Raw genomic sequence first — 19,329 nt, 5'->3', positions numbered from 1 at the left:
GTATTTGACATCTTGGTAGCTTATAGCCCATCATTAGTTTAAATGCTGAGTCAAACTTAGTTCTTAAGAAGCTAAAGAGACTGCTGAGCCTATTCTTGAAAGATGTAAAATCCTTCTACATAAGATCATTGTTGAATATTAATTTGTCTGTGAATACTGCCTTCTTATTGTTAAAAAAAAGGGACTAAAATTTTGTTCCATGAACTGTTGTTCATTTTTCTTATACTCTCCAAGGATAACTTTTCTTCACCAGCTCTATATAAAAAAGAAGTGAGATGAGTGGAACAGGTGATTGTTGTATCATACCAGAAGATTTTTGCATAAGTCATATTTGATTTGATTGTCATTCTATAATGACTTACTCTGAACCCTCATCATGGCATGGCAGTGTACATGGGTTCTTAATGATTATGTCAGCAGAGGACAAGCCCTGGCAAATCCTATCAAGTTGGAAAGGATTTGAGTTCAGTGATGGGCTCTATGCCTATTATTTAAGGATCAGTTTAGCTAAATTCAAAGATGTTCGTTACAAGGTGGACTTCAGGGTGGACAATTTTTAGTCCTAGTAATGCGAGTAGGCCATCTTCTAAGTTATAGAGGAGTTGGCATCTAAGGCAGTGGAGGAAATATCCACTCATATTAGTGAGTATTATAAATCCATGAATAGTTGACACTGCAGCTAGATGGCAGTACGGATAGAACACTGGGCCTAGAGTCAAGAAGATCTGAATTCAAATTCAGATGACCTCTGGGTAGCTCTGGGTAAGTCACTTATCCTCTGCCTCAGTTTCTTCAACTGTAAAATCAGGAAAAGAATAGCACCTACCTCACAGGGTTATTGTGAAGATCAAACAAGGTATTTGTAAAATACTCAGCACAGAGCCTGGAATATTGTAGGCACTTAAAATGTTTATTTTCTTCTTTTCTTTCTTCCTTCTGAGAGGTTAGGTCAGTTTTGGAATTCCATGAGCTGTACATGAGATGTTATATATGATTAATTTAATTAAAGTTTGCTTAAACTATGACTTTGAGAGAAAATATCATGAATTAAAAACATATGAGAAAGAAAAAGAGGGGCATAGGAAAATACATAGGAGACACTAGAGAATCAATAATATATTTCTAGACAAGGAGATGGAAGGTAAAAATAATATCACACTTGTTATAATAATATGGTAGGGAGAACAGGAGCACTGTGAGGAATACTGCCATGAGAGGGTACAGGTACTGCCATGAGAGGGTACAGGTACTGCCATGTACATCATAGAAGAGATTCTTTGAGGATTTTCCATGATGGATGTGGGAAAGAGCTGAATTAAGTTATTTCTGATTACAATGGATGATTCTCCAATCTGGATCATTAAATTTACAAGATTTCGTAAATAACAGAAAATAGATCAATTTTGGATTCACATGGAGCAGCAATGGATAGATTTTGACTGACATGGAGCAAAGATGTTGGGTAATTCTTGAGACAAAAAAGTAGAGCGATAAACTGGGGTTACAATTTCCAAATAATTTCAGTGCCTGAAAGGTGATGTAGCCCAGTGGATAGATAACTGGCCTTGGAGTCAAGATGATCTGCTTCAAATCGTTCCTCAGATATTAAGTGCATATATGACTCTGGGCCTCAGTTTACTAATTTATTAAAAGATGAGGTTGGAGTACATAGCTTATAATTTTTTTCTAACTTTCTCTCTTTTTTATCTTTAAATCCTTTCTGTCTTTAAATCTATAATCTGTGACTTTTTTTATAGATATTAGTTGTTTTTGATGATGATGATGATGATGTTTCAGAGCTGACAGATACATACTTTCTACATGACTTTGGACAATTAACCTTTTCAGGGCCCTAGGTATTCTGACATTTTGGTAGAAGGAGTTTCCTGAGGGCGTATTTCTTTTCACCAATTATCTCCTAGATATGGATGCTGCAACCCTTCTCCTCCCACTTCCCAAAACAACAACAACAACAACACTGTTGGAATACTACAATAACAAAATAATTTCCCAGCCAAAACACAACATAGAATTTCAAAATTATAAATGCTTTAATAATTCACAGATATGTAATAGTGAGGGCTGTAGTAATCAGTGGAGGTATCATGAAGAACATAGGATCCTAGCCTAACCATCTCATTTTATGGATAAAGACCTAGAGAGGTTCAATTACAAAGTAAAGATGTGCTCCAAATCCAAATCTAGTGGCTTTTTCATCTACATGACTCTGGGACTTAGGGCATCTTGAATCATAGGAAAGGAGAAAGGAAAGGCTGAAGGGAAGTAATACATAGGGGCACTAATCGAAAGAGTGCTGGATTGGAATTCAGAAGACCTAGGCTTAAGACTTGATTCTGCTACTTGCTGCATGTTACCTAAGGTTTCCTTAATCTCTCTGGATCTCACTTGTCCCGTCCATCAAATCAAAGTTTTGGATGAATTGACTTTGAAGGTTCCTTCCAGCTCTACGTCTAGGATTCAGTGACATTTCATGTGAGGAAAGCCACATGAGCATAAAAGTGAGAATAGGTATTAGACAGTAAGCAGATCAAGTTAGAATAAAGCATATGAGTAAGTAGTGAAATAAAGCAGAATAACATAGGTATGATGGGGGTATGTGATAGAAATCTTGAAAACTAAGCTTAGCAGTTTAGACTAAATGATCTCCTATTATTAATGAAGATTGCCCAGCCCTTTAGCAATGTTAGATGCCATGACAAAGCTATAAATTTCTTTAATAAAGAGATTAAGCATTGTCTCCTAAGTTCTTTGTTTATCTGTTTAGTAATGCATGTAGATAATACACTTGAAAAATGTATGAAACTTCCAGAGGATGCAAAATATTGTTTGGAGTCTGAAAAACCTGAGTTCAAGCCCAGCTTCAGACACTTACTGAATATATGACACTGGGTAAGTCACTTAACCTTTATTTACTTCAATTTCCTCATCTGTAAAATGGGGATAATAACAACACCTGTCTCCCAGGATTGTTGTGAGGATCAAATGTGATCATTGTAAAGCAGTTAACATAGTATATATATTAGCACATATTAGCTATTATTACTATGAAATATAGAATAAGACACTCAAAGAATCTATGATTTTGCAAACTTCATCAAAATAGAGTTCAACCTTCAATTTATAAGGAATAGGAAGAGAACTTAAAGATCAACTAATTCAGAGGTTCTCAAACTTAGTGGGCCTACTGCTTCCTTTACAAAATTACTTAGCACCCCTTTGGAAATCTACTTTCTTTAACCCTTTAACAGTTTTTTTTTAAAATTTGCATGATTTAAAATAATATACTTTTTAAAAAAAATGATGCATCTTAAGTTTAATAATTTATTTTAAATTTGTGGTATTTTTCCTGCATTGAAATTTTGATGATGCAATATTGTATCATTACAAGTCATTACATGCACATATTCCTGCTGATGCATGTCGGACTTCCCGAAAATGTGCAATACACTTGCCTGCCAACACTTGCTTGTCAAAACCTATCTTGGACTTGACCACTGATCAGTATAACTTGCATTTTGTGTGTTTATTTGGAAAATAATGTAATCACTATGACTTTAACTCCGTTAAATAGCAAATGAAACATATATAAATGGTTTTTCAAAAATCTCTTCTTTCCTTCCACTGCCACCTTCAATGCCCCCCAATTGCACCTGAAGCTACTACCACTCCCCCCACCCTGCATTGTTCCAGCAGTGCTATCACCCACTTTGGGAACCTATACAACTAGTGCAGCCACTTTTCTTATAGATATGAAAACTGAGGCATGGGGAGGCAAGTTTCCTAAGATTGCCTAAGTACTATGGAGTTGCGTAAGGCACACAGAAGTTCAATTACTTGGCTGTGTCTAGTAAATATCAGAGGCATGATTTGAACCCAAGTCTGCTTGACTTCAAATCTAACAGACTATATCCATTAAATCTGGCTGTCTCTAATAGAAAGTATATATTGATAAAGCACCAGATGCTACCATGAGAATTAGCTTGCTACAGGAATATTTCAAGCACTAAAATTCCTTCTATTACATGGCTTCTTTCTATATGGTACATATTATGTCAGTAAGCACTTCCAAAGAATTATCTGGCCTGAGTCAGTGGACCTATACTCTAGTTCCTAATCTGATGAAAACTATCTGTGCGACCTTGGGGAAGTCACATTCTCTGGGCCTTAGAATTTTCAACCATATTGTGAAATGATTTTCTAAGGTCCTCTGCAGCTAAAAATTTCCGTGATCTTTTAGCTAATATGTTACAATAGCAGAGCCAGGAATACTAACTGCCACAGTAATTGTTTCAACATTTCCAGATAAATGATTATGTTTTCAATGAACAACTTTTGCTTGATTTAGACCTTTTGTTTCTGAAGTCAAAGGATAACAAGAAAAAAAGCATTATTAGTGTGCTTTTCCATGCATTTGGGAAAAGCTCACTCTGTAGCTGATTGCATGGAACCTCACCTCAAGTTACATTTTCAAATGGTGCATTGCACCTGCTCATTCGTCAAACTGCCATGGGATTGCTTTGCTTTCTTGCTTTTTCCTTTAAAATCCACATTTCACACAGTGGTTGGAATTGTTTTGTGTCATTATACAAATAAGTTGTATCAAACCTTTCTGGTATTTCTCAGACTGGATTACATCCCTCCATAAATAAAAGTAGTCCTTAATGTATCTAGCACCAGCATATACCAAAAAGTGAACTTCCATTAGCTAAATATACTAGCCTCCAAATACTGCATGAGCATATCATGTCCCTTTCAATTCTATCTAAGTTATTGAGTTTTCCATTTGGATTGATCAACCAATATTCCATAAAGTATAGACATAGCATAAGTGTATTTTTTTACTTGTGGTTTTGCAATATTTACTCTGTTTTGTGTACTGCAGCACTTGTCAAGAGAAATAAACAGAATAAAGCCTATGCATCCTCTCAGGCAGCTGGCTACTGCATCTCTGCTTTGCCCTCTCACACTCTGCATTATGATCTATACCTCTGGAAACTGCCAACACTAAGCATCTCAAAGAAGGTGTTGTTTAGGATGCTAAAAGTGGTTTGGACAGAGAACAAGCGATGAAATCGAAGAGGAAAAGAAAATCAAACCTTTCTTAATGAGGCAGGCATTTTTATGATTAGTGTGTGTGTTCTAATTCCTCAGGTTTTGAAAAACTTTAAGATGTATAAACATGGATTCAAAGCATGTACAGTGATAGATAATATACTGAGCCAAACTAAATCCTTGAATCATTGAGTTTGAAACTTGAAGAGGAGGAACTTGAGTTCTAGCTCAACTCCTTTATTTTGCAAATAAGGAAACTGAGGTTTTAACATAGTTAGTAGGAAAATCAGAATAGAGTCCAAATCGAATGACTCCCACTTCTGTGCTCTTACAGGCAAGAATATTTTTCAGGTTCTCTTTTCCTCCTCCAAATCAAACAGCACTTAATCTATACTGGCTCCAATCTCAGAGATGAGCTCTGCTCCTGCCTCCTGATAGTCCCTAAATAATTCCCCCATTACACCTTTCCACATCTGAAGGTATGCTGAAATTAACCTCTTAAATGGTTCCCCTTAAGGAAGGGTGGGGTAGGTTCCTCTAAGATAGGATTCAGTTAGTGAAAAAATTTAAAATGAATCAGAATGGATGGGGACCAAAGGAAGGTGAGAAAAGAGTGCATTGTCAGCACACAACTGCCTTTTCCCCTGTCCTCTATCCGAGCATGTTTCCTTTGTAGGGTCCCTCACAAGCCTGAGACACAGTAAGCCAGCTTTATTTGTGACGCAACTGATAAATACCAGTACCCACTCTGCCGCCTTGCATATACATATATTCCTCCACATTCCTAGAAGGACTGGAAACCAATCTCCAGATTAAACAGATTACCACCATTTACAAGGCATATAAATGATCCCACAACAAAACTTACAGTTAGATGAGATCAGATAAAATCACTAGAAGAAAACCAGGATAGAATGCCATTCAAAAGAATGTGGCAACTAAGACTATACATACATTTGAGGATGGGAAAGGGTGCAAGGTCACCTCTCCCCACCCCCCAAGTAGGAGACGTTATAAGGAGATCTGAATTCAGGGTGTCAATGACACTATGAAGGGACTCTAGGTCCCCATTCACACACTGATTCAACAAGCTCCTAGTATTGGGTGCCCTACTCTTTAGACGTAAAGAAACAGACTAGGTAAATGCTTCACCTTTCTCCCTTTTCAAAAATCTAACGTAGAGAAAACCGAGGGGAGGTGAAGGGGGAGGGTTAGCAAAATCGACGCAGTCCATGTGTCCCTCCTTCATTCTTCTCCCTTCACCTCTTCATAACGTTTAAGCTCGTTTTGAACCCAATAATTGTTCTTCCCCAGCTTCTTTTACCCCTCTTCCTCTTAACACCGTGGCATCCCAAAACTGTATTACTCAGCTAATACAGATTTGGCTGCTAGCAGGAATCTCCAGGCTGAATGAGTAAGGAGGCAAAGGAATCAATGCTTAAGCCTCCCCGACCCGCAGGACTACTGTGTTTGTTTCACTGAGTATTCCAAAAAGTAAGGTTGGGTCCCTTCTGTCCAGGTATACGTCTTTCCGGTAAGCAGTACCTTTAACATCGCTAGGCTTAGCTAGCGCCTACAACACATTGAAGAGAAAAGGAACCGGGTTTCTGCAGCACTGCAGCAGCAATCCCTACAGCAACGGCAGCGGCGGCAGCGGCGGCCGCAACCAGGAAGCCAAAGCTAGCTGCTTGCTCCAGCCCAGCCCAGAGGGGTTTGCCTTTCTCTCCCTCTATTGTGTGAGTAGCACTGCAGAATCTAGCAGCAGCACACTGCAACAGCACCCCCAGCCCCCAACCTACCTCCTGGGGAGGGGGCGGGGAAAGGGAGAAAGAACTGTCCCCAGAGGCATGCAAGCACTTCATAAATAATGCAGAGGCTCCTCGACTCTCCTGCAATATGTTTCCCAGCAAAATGTCACCAACAGCATTACTTTCCAGCATGCATCATCATACGTGTGTTCTGTGTGTAAAAGATGGGCAGAGAGAGGCACCTTTCCCTTTCTCACTGAAAAAGTCAGATCGCAAAGGGTTTTTTACAGAAATCTCACCTTCTTCAGATCAATATTGCATTTCCAAACACAAAAAAATCATGCAGTTGCCGTGATCTAGATCGTAATGTAGTTAGTAAGAAATTTTATGATTGACGCGCTCAGGAGTTAGGAGTTAGCTGTCAAAACAGGCAAAAGTCGCGCAATAAACATAATTATGACACTATGATGATAGCAATGAAATACTAACGGAAACAAACAAACAAACAAAAGCTGTATCTCATCATTTTAGGTGGTTTGGGAATATGCTTAAAGTTTGAGAGCGCTGGGTCTAGTCCGTTTGTTTACACCATTAACCTCCCAGTACAGGCAAGATTACCCTGCAAAGTTGCGATTGCCCTCAACCGACCGTGCTGCTGAAACTCAGAGCAGTCAAAGCACTAGCTCCTGTTTGTGTCAATGCCACATAAAGGATAAATGCACCACAACCGCTCCCCCGCCCCCGAGTTTACCCCAAATCCAGGTATCAACTAGCACAAGATACACATCCTCAAACTTCTTTGTTAAACAATCTCACTCACCTCAAAACACACATACTCCCAGCACTTAACTTCTCAAAGCATAAACAAACCTTTAATCCCTGAAATGAAACTTGTTGGATTCCTTCTAGTCATATTTCTTCAGCGTTAAAAAAATAAAATCAATTTAGCAATGCATACACGCAATACATACATATGTGCGTATATCTACACACGGATATAGATATAATGTATGTCTACTCATATTTGCACGCATACATATGCACGCCCCTTCCATCACTTCCAATTTCTTAGCAAACTGCACAAATTTAGCTCGTATATCAGAAGACAACACAACCCATAGCCATAAACACACATTTAAACACATTCCATTTGACATCTTAATATTGTCACTCACTTGATTCTTGTTTATTTGGGGCACTTACCCTTAGATAAGACTCTTTTTTTTTTTTTTTTTTTTAGAAAACTAGCAGTTCCATGATTCAGATAGTTCTTGCAACTTTCCTGTACATAGAAACCTTTCCGAGTTTAAAAGAAGCAAAAGCTATTTGGGACTTTTAAACATTGGGGGAGGGGACTCATAGGGAGAGGATGAATCCGGATTTCTTCACAATATCAGGACCCTGGAAAAATCCAATCCTTCTTCAGAAGAGAATTCTTTCAGACCCGCTATCTGTATTACTATTAATGCGCAGAGCAGAAGGCATTGCATACAAATAGATCCAAGTATGCGCTTCTATTGGTGGCTGTGGAAGGCCCCTGGGTCCTACTGCCTCTGTCTCTAGGAACTACAAAGCAACACTATACAAGCAGCTTTAGGGAAGAGAAGGGGAGGGGGGACGGGGGAATGTGTTTAATTGATTCGTTTACCTCTAGCATTCTAATGCCTGGCTTGATGTTAAACCAAGAAAAAAACCACGCATTAAACTCATGTCATGTGATGATCATTTCATATCTGCTTGTAATTGCCAGTGTGTGGGATGACTTTAAAAATATACATATTTAAAAGGAGAAATATTGAGGGAAATATTCACACCAATAATTTTGCCTGAAAATTCCAATGCTTTGTTTAATTTATGTAAGATTCAGATTTTAACAGGGGAAATTACATTTTCATTGATATTTCCCCTAGATTTCTGTTCACCCAAATTACATTACTAAAAAAAAAAAAAACCACTCCCCTTCAAAGTAAAATAACTCATTGGGGGCAAAATGTATTAGACATGACAAATTGAGAACCAAAGGAATTATTAGAAAAATACAATATTTTGTTATTGGTGTTAGTGATATGTAATTAAATCACTCAACACAGATTTAAAATAATGTATTAAGAAGAAAAAGAAACACATTCATTAAGTTGATGAAATTGTTCTAAGTTCATAATTTAATATATAGACACAAATATGTTACAATAAAAATTGAAAAAAGAAAGACTATACTGGCATAATAAATTAAATATTGATCATTAGTTACCATCTTATTTTTTAAAAACAGGTTGTCTATGCTAAGTCATTAGTAATGCAAACTGGAAAAAAACCCAAGATTTTAAAGTGAGTATATAGCAACTGACAATTTGATGCAATGAGACATTACGTATGTAAATATTTAAGAAGGATGTTCATATGTCATATGAACACAACACCAAAATTGTACATTATAATTGTGGTAGTTTACATTTAGTAGACCTGGCTGTAAGGTTTTAATAGACCCCAGACTCTTGACTCTTAATTCTTTCGAAGGTGAAGAAAAGGTTTATGAAGAATAAAACAGGTCTTACCTATGTTGATTTTTGATATGATAAAATATGTAATCACATATATTTCTTGTAGTTTAGCTGTGAATATTCATAGTAAACATGAATTTAATGATAAATTATGTCTTCAGTTTTCAGGTGAATGTTGCAAAGTTTTTTTTTTCGTTGAATAAAGTGAGTAGTTGTCAACTCATAAATTCACTAAGACCTCTTTAATATGCAATTGTTGAAAACCAAAACATGAAGAAGACTACAGAATATTAAACTGAAGATATCATTTAAGATATTCATGATATTTGGAAACAATCCCTTGAATGTGTGCAGTGTATTATAAAAGCAGTCCTTCCTCTTGTATACAACCTCCCAGTCCCCATATCAGTAACCCTTGACAACAGAAGTGTTACTTCAAGACTAGGTTTCTGTTGCTGCCTTTCAGAACTAACTTACAGATTGCATCCTTGTTGGGAGCAGATTTTAGCTCTTTGTTGTCTGAGCAGTGAAGAAAGAAGCCTCTCCCAGGATTTAGAGGATTAAAAAGAAAAGAAAAAGTTTCTTCTAATGGGCATGTGCAAAGTTATTACCAAACACAGGACTAAAAGAGAAGATCCTACTGGATTGCATCAAAGTTAATTTGGTGCAATTTCACATTGTTAATACATTTGTGATGATGCTGTATGACTTTATACTTTCATTTACAATTGCTTTTAGGTCGATGTTGAGCATGTGTCAAATTAGCCAACAGACTTTCTTTCCAAATTTCAAGTTTTTTTTTATAGGGTTCTGATGTAGTTTATATTATTCACAGTCATCAATAAGCTCTGTGGGGATTTAAGGGAAGGAAAGAAAAATATATTATTTTGTAAAAATTGCCAATATGTTTCTCAGGCAGTTTATACAACAATCTGGAAAATGTAAGGTTCATAAGAGAGTATTTCATTTTTGTCTCTAAACCCATAGTGTCTAGTATAGAGCTGTGAACATAGTAGGTACTTAATAAGTATTCTATTGAATTGAATTGCTATTTATTCTATTAAGCAATTACACCACACAAAGAATGCAACTTTTAGTTAAAGTGGACTTAACTAGTATAATCATTTCACAATCTAAATGCAAATTAAAAACATAACTAAAGATTCCACACTTGAAGAGAATCCTTTTGAAAAAGAAAAAATGTGTTTTATCCAGGCAGATTTTATAGGGATTAATAAAATTTGGATTTGAAAGGAGTTTAATAGAGAAATTGGGTAGGCGGGTAAACATCTGAACCAAAACGATTATACTCAGTAGTAAAACAATAGAAAAGAAATAAACCAAAGATAGCCTACTAGCACAATTAAATTGCAATTGTTTGATCAATTAGCACTCTCTGTATAATAGCCTAATGCAGGCACATAGCAAGCTAACTAAAAATCTTAAATACAATTTTATGTAGTTTAGAGAACAAGCATGATTTATATATTTTTGATGAAATGGTTACTGTTTTCTAAAATTATTGTTGTGTATTATAATTTGTTAACATTGAATATTACAGCCTACTGATATGTATATGAATATATAAATAAATAAACACATGTGAAACAATATCTGTTAAATCCTAATAAATATGATTCCTAGAGCTACAGGAATATCCTTGATCTATTCTTTGCTATTTGAAATATTGTTGGGCTTCCTCATATTGTCAATGCAGTTTTCAAGGACAACACATACCATGTCAGAAACTGATTTCCATTACGCCCTTGGATCATGATGACAACACCCTATTGTGGCTAACATGAATGTCTATAAAAGTTGGAAGGCAAGCAAAGACTGGCACTCTAGTGTGCCACTCAAACAACCCATTTAGTTTTAAAAGAGGTAGGTAAACAGTCAGGAAGGAATATAATATTTTTAAAATTGATCTTCAGCGAAAAACTTGTTTCTTTTAAACTACTTAACAACTCTGTTATGTTTAACATTACTGAAAAAGTTATAAATTAAAAAATTAGTAACACTCATTAGTCTGGAGATCTATTCAAAATGAATATTGAAGATTGGAGAGATAATGTGATATAATCATCATCGAATGGATCAGAAGTCAGCTCCTTTACCTATTTGTCCATGAACAAGTCACTTATCCTTGAGCAGAAGGAGAGGGAGGAGTGAATAATACTCATATTACTTGTCTCACAATGTCACTATGAGAAAAGTGTCTTTTAAACATCCACTGTATATGTGAAATTCTGCTGTTACTCTTTAGCAGATACACAGACAATATTAAGATATTAGAAATCTCAAACTGAAAGTGAGGTTAAAGATGTAGTGTTCACAGCTTTATTCTCAATGTAGCTTCATTCACTATCATTCAAGAAATACTTATTACGTACCTACTATGAACAGGGCAATACACGAGGTGCCAAGAAAGATTATAATGACAAATAAGATATCATTTGTGGTATCAGGGAGCTTACAATCTGATAAGGGAGAAAAAAAGAACACATATACAGGAATGGTAAAAAATACAAAGGGGTTTTAGTGATTGAGAGGTAGCAAAGGAAAATGAAAAGAGAATAACAATATTTATTGTTTTGCTCAGTCATGTCCAACTCTTCATAACCCCATGGATCATATCATGCCAATACTACTGTCCATGAGGTTTTCTTGGGAAAGATGTTGGAGTCATTTGCGATTTTCTTCTCCAGGGTATTAAGCCAAACAGTGGTGAAGTGACTTGTGCAGGGTCATACAGCTAGTAAGTGTCTGAGGCCAGATTTGAAATCAGATCTTCCTGACTCCAGGCCCAGAGCTCTATCCACTGAGTCTCTTATCTTTCTTTGTCATTTATACCTACGACAAAAACTAAAATGCTGATGCATATTGGCTAGTGCATCAAAATACTTTCCAATTCATTTGAAAGGTATTTTGATACACTGTCTATTAAAGTGCAATGTCATGCAACTAATGTTTACAAAACTCAAGTGCCTGCTATGTAAGGAGCTGAGTTCTAGGTACTAGGTGACATTAGACTGACAGGCAGACAGACAGATAGATAGTAGATAGATAAATAGTAGATAGATAGATAGATAGATAGATGATTAAATAAATAAAGTTCAGATAAGACATGAACTTTGCCTTCATGGAGGTGAGAGTCGAATAAAGGCTAATACTTTAACATTGGTAGCAATAATGGACAATATCCTTGGCATACTTATTAAGTGGATATGGATTAAAAACTAACAGATTTCAAGATCTGAAACAAGGATGGAAAAAGTCAAGGAAAAATAAGTGCAAAAACATTCTATGTCAGATACTAAGTTTAAGAGTCTTGTTAGAATGTGGAAAATATAGATCATAAAGAGGAGGAACTTGAAGTTATGTAAACTCATGGAGATTGGAACCTCATGGTATAATAATTTGTGTATGATGATTCCTAGAAATGGAATGTTGATAATATCTGAAGATCTAATAAAGCAAGAAAGAAAAGAGAAGAGAGAACAGAGAGGGGTTACATTTTATCATAATATTATTATACATTAAACATCTTTATAAAACTCACGAGATATAGTTTGATAAGGAAAAAGGTAGGAGTTAAATATGGTGAAGGATGAAAGATGAAAAAACAAAGAAGAAAAGATAGCAGGCATTTGTTACAGATGTGTTATATTCGAAAGAATCATATATGAAAGTTCCAACAACTTGTTATGTTTTAAAATATTTTGAAATAAATTATATGTCCTCTTCAATATTAACATCTATAATTAAGAATAAAATCAATCTTCTGGCTACTTGATCAACCTAATGCTAAATGTTGAGACAAAATGTTTCAACTTGATGTTTTGCCATTCAACCATTCATTTAGATTCAACTAAAGTGGGTGATTTCGAAGGAAAGCAATCAGTAATGCCAAAAATCTAACCTAGAATTTGAAAGTAAATCAACTGGCTTCCTGAAGGTATAGTCGTGAGTGACTCAAGCATTTTATAAAGCAACAGAAAAAAATCTAAAACAATAATTCATTTTATAAAAAAAATAGCTGAAAGTTAGCTAAGTGCACTCACAATACGATGCTCTTCCACAACTCATTCCAGCTGAGTAAACAACTGTTGACTCATTAACTCATTCATTCATTTAACAAATATTTATTAAATAACTGCTGCTTGTAAGGCACTTTACTAGAGCAATGGGAATATACATAATAACATGAAAAAGGACATTGAAAAAATAAATGAATACTAATAGGTATTTTTTTTAAAAAAGGAAGCTTAATTTGAATATATTTTGGACATAAATTTAGTTTATAAGAAAAATCAATGCTTTATTTTAAACTAGACCCTTATAACTAAATCTTTATTGACTTATCCTTACTGCCAACAGTTGCAAGTAGGTCATAAAATGACAGGTGAATTGAGGGTGAAGGGAACTCCATTTATATTCAAGACAACTGAGTTCAAATTTTATTTCTAATACTTTCTAGATGGATAATCATAAACAAGTTGCCACAAATTCTCTGAGTCTTTATTTTCTCATTTGTAAAAGATAACCTTGAACTACCTTCTTTATAGGATGTTCAGAGAATATTTTGTAAATCATAAAGTAATATATAAATAATACTTATCTTAATGGCTAGGATTTATATAGTACTCTAATGTTTGCAAGGTTCATGTTATTTCTTATTTGACCCTCATGACAACACTCTGATGGAGGTGCTGTTATTATGGTCCCCATTTTATAGATGAAGACTGAGGTTGGCTATTTTAGAGTTTTTGAAGGCCTCTGATGAGGAAGAAGAATTATTTTTAATCCATTTATCCTCAATGTAATGATGGGTGGAAAAGTCTAAGTTCCTATCAATTTGAACTGTACAGGAGTAAAATTAGTTGTCTCAAAGATGGGGTGGGTTTTTCCTCTTCAGAAGTCTTGTACTATACAAGCCATTCCTCAATTAATAAATGGTCAAAGGATATGAACAGACAGTTCTCAGATGAAGAAATTAAAGCCATCTATAGTTATATAAAAATGCTCTAAATCACTATTGATTAGAGAAATGCAAATCAAAACAACTCTGAGGTACCACATCACATCTGTCAGATTGGCCAACATGACAAAACAGGAAAATGATAAATGTTGTAGAAGATGTGGGAAAATTGGAACACTAATGCATTGTTGGTGGAGTTGTGAAATGATTCAACCATTTTGGAGAGCAATTTGGAACTATGCCCCTATAAAAATGTGCATACCCTTTGACCCAGCAATAGCACTTCTAGGGCTATATCCTAAAGAGATCAAACAAATGGGAAAATGGCCCACATGTAGAAAAATATTCATAGCAGCTCTTTTTGTGGTGGCAAAGAATTGAAAATTGAGAGGATGCCCATCAATTGGGGAATGACTGAGCGAGTTGTGGTATATGAAAGTGATGGAATACTATTGTGCTATAAGAAATGAATAAACTGACTTAAGAAAAACATGGGAAGACTTGTATGGTCTGATAAAGTGAAGCGAGCAGAACGAAGAGAATGTTGTACACAATAACAGCCATGTTGTGTGATGACTATTGATAAACTTGAACCTTCGCAGCAATACAAGCATCTAAGACATCTCCAGAGGCCTTGTGATGGAAAATGCTATCCATATCCAAAGAAAGAACTATGGAAGTTGAATTGCTATTTTTTTTCTCTTCTGTTGAGTTTTGTTTCCTCTTTCTGATGGTTCCTCCTATTGGTTTTAATTTTTACTTATAACATCACTACTGTGAAAATATGTTTAATATGAATGTAAATGTATAGCCTATATCAGATTGTGCGCTGTCTTGGGGAGGGCGGTGGAGAGGAAGGGGGAGAAAAATTTTAAACTCAAAAGCATATGGAAGTGATTATTGATAAATCAAAATAAATTAATAAAAAATAAAATAAAATAAAAAAAGAAGTCCTACACTAGACAATCTTTAACCTCTCAACTTGCTTGTTGCTGGAATTCTGATTCAAACCAAGTTGCTGTGTTACACATAGGCCAAGAAGGAGTCTTATTTCCAGCCAATCAAAAGATATTTTTTTGGGGGCAGGGTTATTTGTTTTTATCCACTGATCAATTCTCCCAAATTGATTAAACCTTGCTTGTACCTGGTTTACATATATGACTGGTTGATTCATTCATGAAGTTTAGCTCTTCTGTGTTTATATTAAATTGGAGTGAGAAAGAAAAGAGGGAGGAAGCAAAGAAGGACAGAAGAAAACATTAAATAAGTGCCTATTATGTGCTAGGTACTGTTCTAAGTAATTTATGAATATTATCTCACTTAATCCCTACAAGAACCCAGAGTCATAGGTGCTATTATTATCCAAATTCTGCAGTTGAGAAAACTAGGGCAGTTAAAGGGTAGATGAATTGCCCAAGGTCACATAGTTAATAAATGTCTGAGGTTAAATTTGAACTCAAATCTTCCTGAGGAAGGAGAAACCTTAGCTATTATGTGATTAAATGTCCCCAAAATTTGAATATGACACTAGCAGGGCACTGAGGTGATAAAACCTATAGGCAGCTCATTCAGGATTAAGAATGATGCTTCTGAATCAATATTACTTATACTTATCTTACATTCATATAATGAAGTTTGTGGAATACTCTAGGCTTAATTGATATTTTTAAGGTTTAAGCATCAATTTATTCAATAATAATCTTAATCACACATCAAAACAATATTGATTCTAAAAATCACACTTTAGAGATATAATTATGGGAGGATGTGTGTGGAGGTGTGTATTGATGCCATTATAACTGCTCAGTAGAAAATACATCCTCTTTTTAAAAAATTAAATAAGCAAATTTTTTAAAATCAATTTTATTATTTATTTTTTCAGCAAGCCAGATTTGGTTTTACTTATTAACACTTTTTTTGCTTTCAATTTTGTTAATCTCTTTTTACATTTTCAATTTTTTTATATTTTGTGTTTAAAGTTTTTAAAATGTGTTAGTTTTCAATTTAAAAAATGCTCAATTAATTGATCTATTCTTTCTCTTTTTTGTTGATTAAAGTGTTTAGATAAATAAATGTTCCACCAAAGATTGTTTTATTGTTGTCATTATTACCTTTAGTAATTTATTTGTTTCATGATTTCTTCTTTGATATACCAAATTATTAGAAATAAATTATTTCATCACCACATAATTTAAATTATTTCTTCAAGAGTAAAATAAATACTTAATATTACTGTTTTTCTGTACCTGTTTGTGAGATTTCTATGCCTTAATACATGACAAATTTTTGTAAAAGTGTCATGAATAGTTAAGGAAGTTGTATGTTCCTTTCTATTCTTATTCAATATTTGCCATGATCTATTATGTTTTAGTTCTTCTAAAATTCTATTCAAGTCCTTAAATTCCTATTTAATTTTGTCTGCCTTTTAAAGCAGTTTACTGAGGTCATACATTTTAAGTATTAATATTAATTCATTTTGTGGTATCTTTCAGCATAAAATAGTTTTTCTGCTTATCTTTTTTAATCATATCAATAATTTTCTGTTGCTTTGTCTGATGCTGTGGTTGTTACACCTTTTTTCTTTCAGTTAAAGCATAATAAATATTGCACCTATCCCCTTACATTAAATAGTTATAAATCTTTATGTTATAAGTGTTAATGGTACATTGTGCTTTCTAATTCATTCTGTTATCCTCTTCCTTTTTATATGTGAGTTCATTCTATTCACTTTCATTCATGATTATTAATGATGTATTTCCCTCCATCCAATTCTCCTCTATTTTTTCCTCTCTTTGCTTCCTGCTCCCTCTTTACAAAGAAGAAGGTGATAATTAAGGAATGTGCTTGGCACCAGTGTTCTAAGCTTGATGAAGCCTTCTTTTCTTCCCCTGACCCTTCTCCCTTGTCCTCACCAAGACTCAATTACAGGTTTCTACCTAGTCTTTCTTTTTTTTTTCTTTTCTCTCTCCCTCCCTCCCTTCCTTCCTCCCTTCCTTCCTTCCTTCCTCTTGTCCTTCCTTCCTTCCTTCTTTCCTTGCTTCCTCCCTTCCTTCTTTCCTTCTTTCCTCCCTTCCTTCCTTTCTTCTTTCCTTCCTTCTTTCTTCTTTCTTTCTTAATTTCTTTCTTTCTTTCTCTTTTTTCATGATACCTACTATGGTTAGAGAGTGCTTTGCTTATTCATATCTCACCTAGACTCTATCATCCCGCTAATCTTACTCAGCCGTCTCCTCTTTTTCATGTGGTTTCCAGCTGAATGAAATTTATTTCTGTGTGTGTTTCTATATTTGTGTGTACATGTTTATTTTACCCTCCTTTGGAAAGTTGGGTTCAAATGATACCTGCTTCTTTTACCTTTTTCTCCTTATTTGTGTAGATTTTAATATATTGGACACCCCAATTATGAGTAAAATTTCTCCATCATTCCCCTCTTTTCCTCTAATGTATTTGTTCTTTTCCCATCTCTATTAAGAGTTATCATAACTTAACAGAAACATGCCCAGGCCTTCTTATGGGACTTATATCTTCTTCTCCTATTAGAATATAAATACTTCATCCTTGTTTAATCTCTTCTGATTAACTGTTTTTTTTTATCTTCTCATATAGGAGCCGAGGTTTCAGAATTTACATTTCAAAATTTTTACTCAACTCAGGTGTTTCCATCTTGAATGACAGGAAATTCTCTATTAAATACTCATGTTTTCCTTGTAGGGTTATACTTAGTTTAAGTTTTTCTTAGTTATAAGCCTATACATTTTTGCTTTTCGGAATTTCTTATTCAAAGACCTCCACTACTTTTTGGTGGTGGAAGCTAGATCTTGGGTGATACTGACAGTAGTTTCTCAGTATTTGTAATATTTATTTCTCTAAACTTGAAGTATTTTTTTTTTGACCTAGAAGCTCTGCATTTTGGCTATGTTATTGCTGGGAATTTTAATTTTTAGTTTTCCTTTAGGATGATGAAAGAAGTTATCTTCTCAACTTTCCAGAAATCTATATAGATCTGGAACTGAGTAACATTTGGAGTTGCTATCTAACCCTCTCTATGAATGCTGTTGAAATCTTCCCTTGTGTGATGAATTATTAATTTAGTACAACAAACACTTTTACCTTGATTCAAACTGAGATCAAATCAAAATTATGATGTCAAGTGATTCCACATCACAGAGTAAGTTCTGTCGCTTACAACTTAAAGTGCATGGTTGTTTTTCAAGTTAACATTATAAACAAGTAGTTCCCAGTTGTAAAATGATATATTACAATAATGAGAAATATCCATTTCTTGTACTCATTTTTAAAAAATTGAATTTCCATTTTTTGTCCAATTTGGAAGTTTACTTCATTGGGCCACCCACAGGCCTAATCCCAATACTGATAGGCAAAAAGGATTAATATACTCCATTTTTCTGCCAAGGTCAAGTTTGTCCCTCCTTATATAGCTTACCGTAATGGTGCTGAACTTAATTCAGACACCTGATCTAGACTCAATTGATTACCAGCTTCAGCCTTCCTAGAAGTTTGGACTATAGGTTGCACCTCATTAAGCTTATACTGGGTCTTTTTTAAGAGTTTCTAGGATTTTTCCTCTCTTCATTGTTTTTCAAATTCAAATGCAATTGTTTTTAAAAAATCACAAAAATAAAACAATCTCTCAGATTTTAAACAGAAGAGAAACATTTGAAAATTACAAAGGCATAATATGGGTTTACTCAAATGTAGAAACAAATTTGTCAAAGTTAGCATAATAGCTTAATGCATGCTTTTGAGGTTGCAAGGACTGCATGCCAGAGACCTCTAGATGTCAAATGTCTTTTAATGGAATCTGTAAATCTAAGGTTAAAGGTACTGAAGTCCAAAGGCAATAAGGTGGTTGAGGGTTCCTGGTGAGCTTTTTTTCCCACCAAATTTCATGGATATCTTTTACTTAGTGTACTTAAGTCAAGATTCTAAGCCCGGGAATAATAGATAGTCTTTGCACGTAATTTCTTTCTTTCTTTCTTTCTTTCTTTCTTTCTTTCTTTCTTTCTTT

At 34.7% G+C, this 19,329-nt stretch overlaps 1 pseudogene; it reads left to right on the top strand.

Moving 5' to 3' along the window:
- Positions 1-7,537: 7,537 nt before the first annotated feature.
- Positions 7,538-19,329, top strand: part of LOC114051754 — a 24,084-nt pseudogene continuing 12,292 nt past the window's right edge.

Source organism: Vombatus ursinus, unplaced genomic scaffold, assembly GCF_900497805.2.
Source record: "Vombatus ursinus unplaced genomic scaffold, bare-nosed wombat genome assembly UNPS02014805.1, whole genome shotgun sequence".
Classification (NCBI taxonomy): Eukaryota; Metazoa; Chordata; class Mammalia; order Diprotodontia; family Vombatidae; genus Vombatus; species Vombatus ursinus.
The sequence above is the reverse complement of the archived record's forward strand: the minus strand, read 5'-3'. Positions and strand labels throughout refer to the sequence as shown.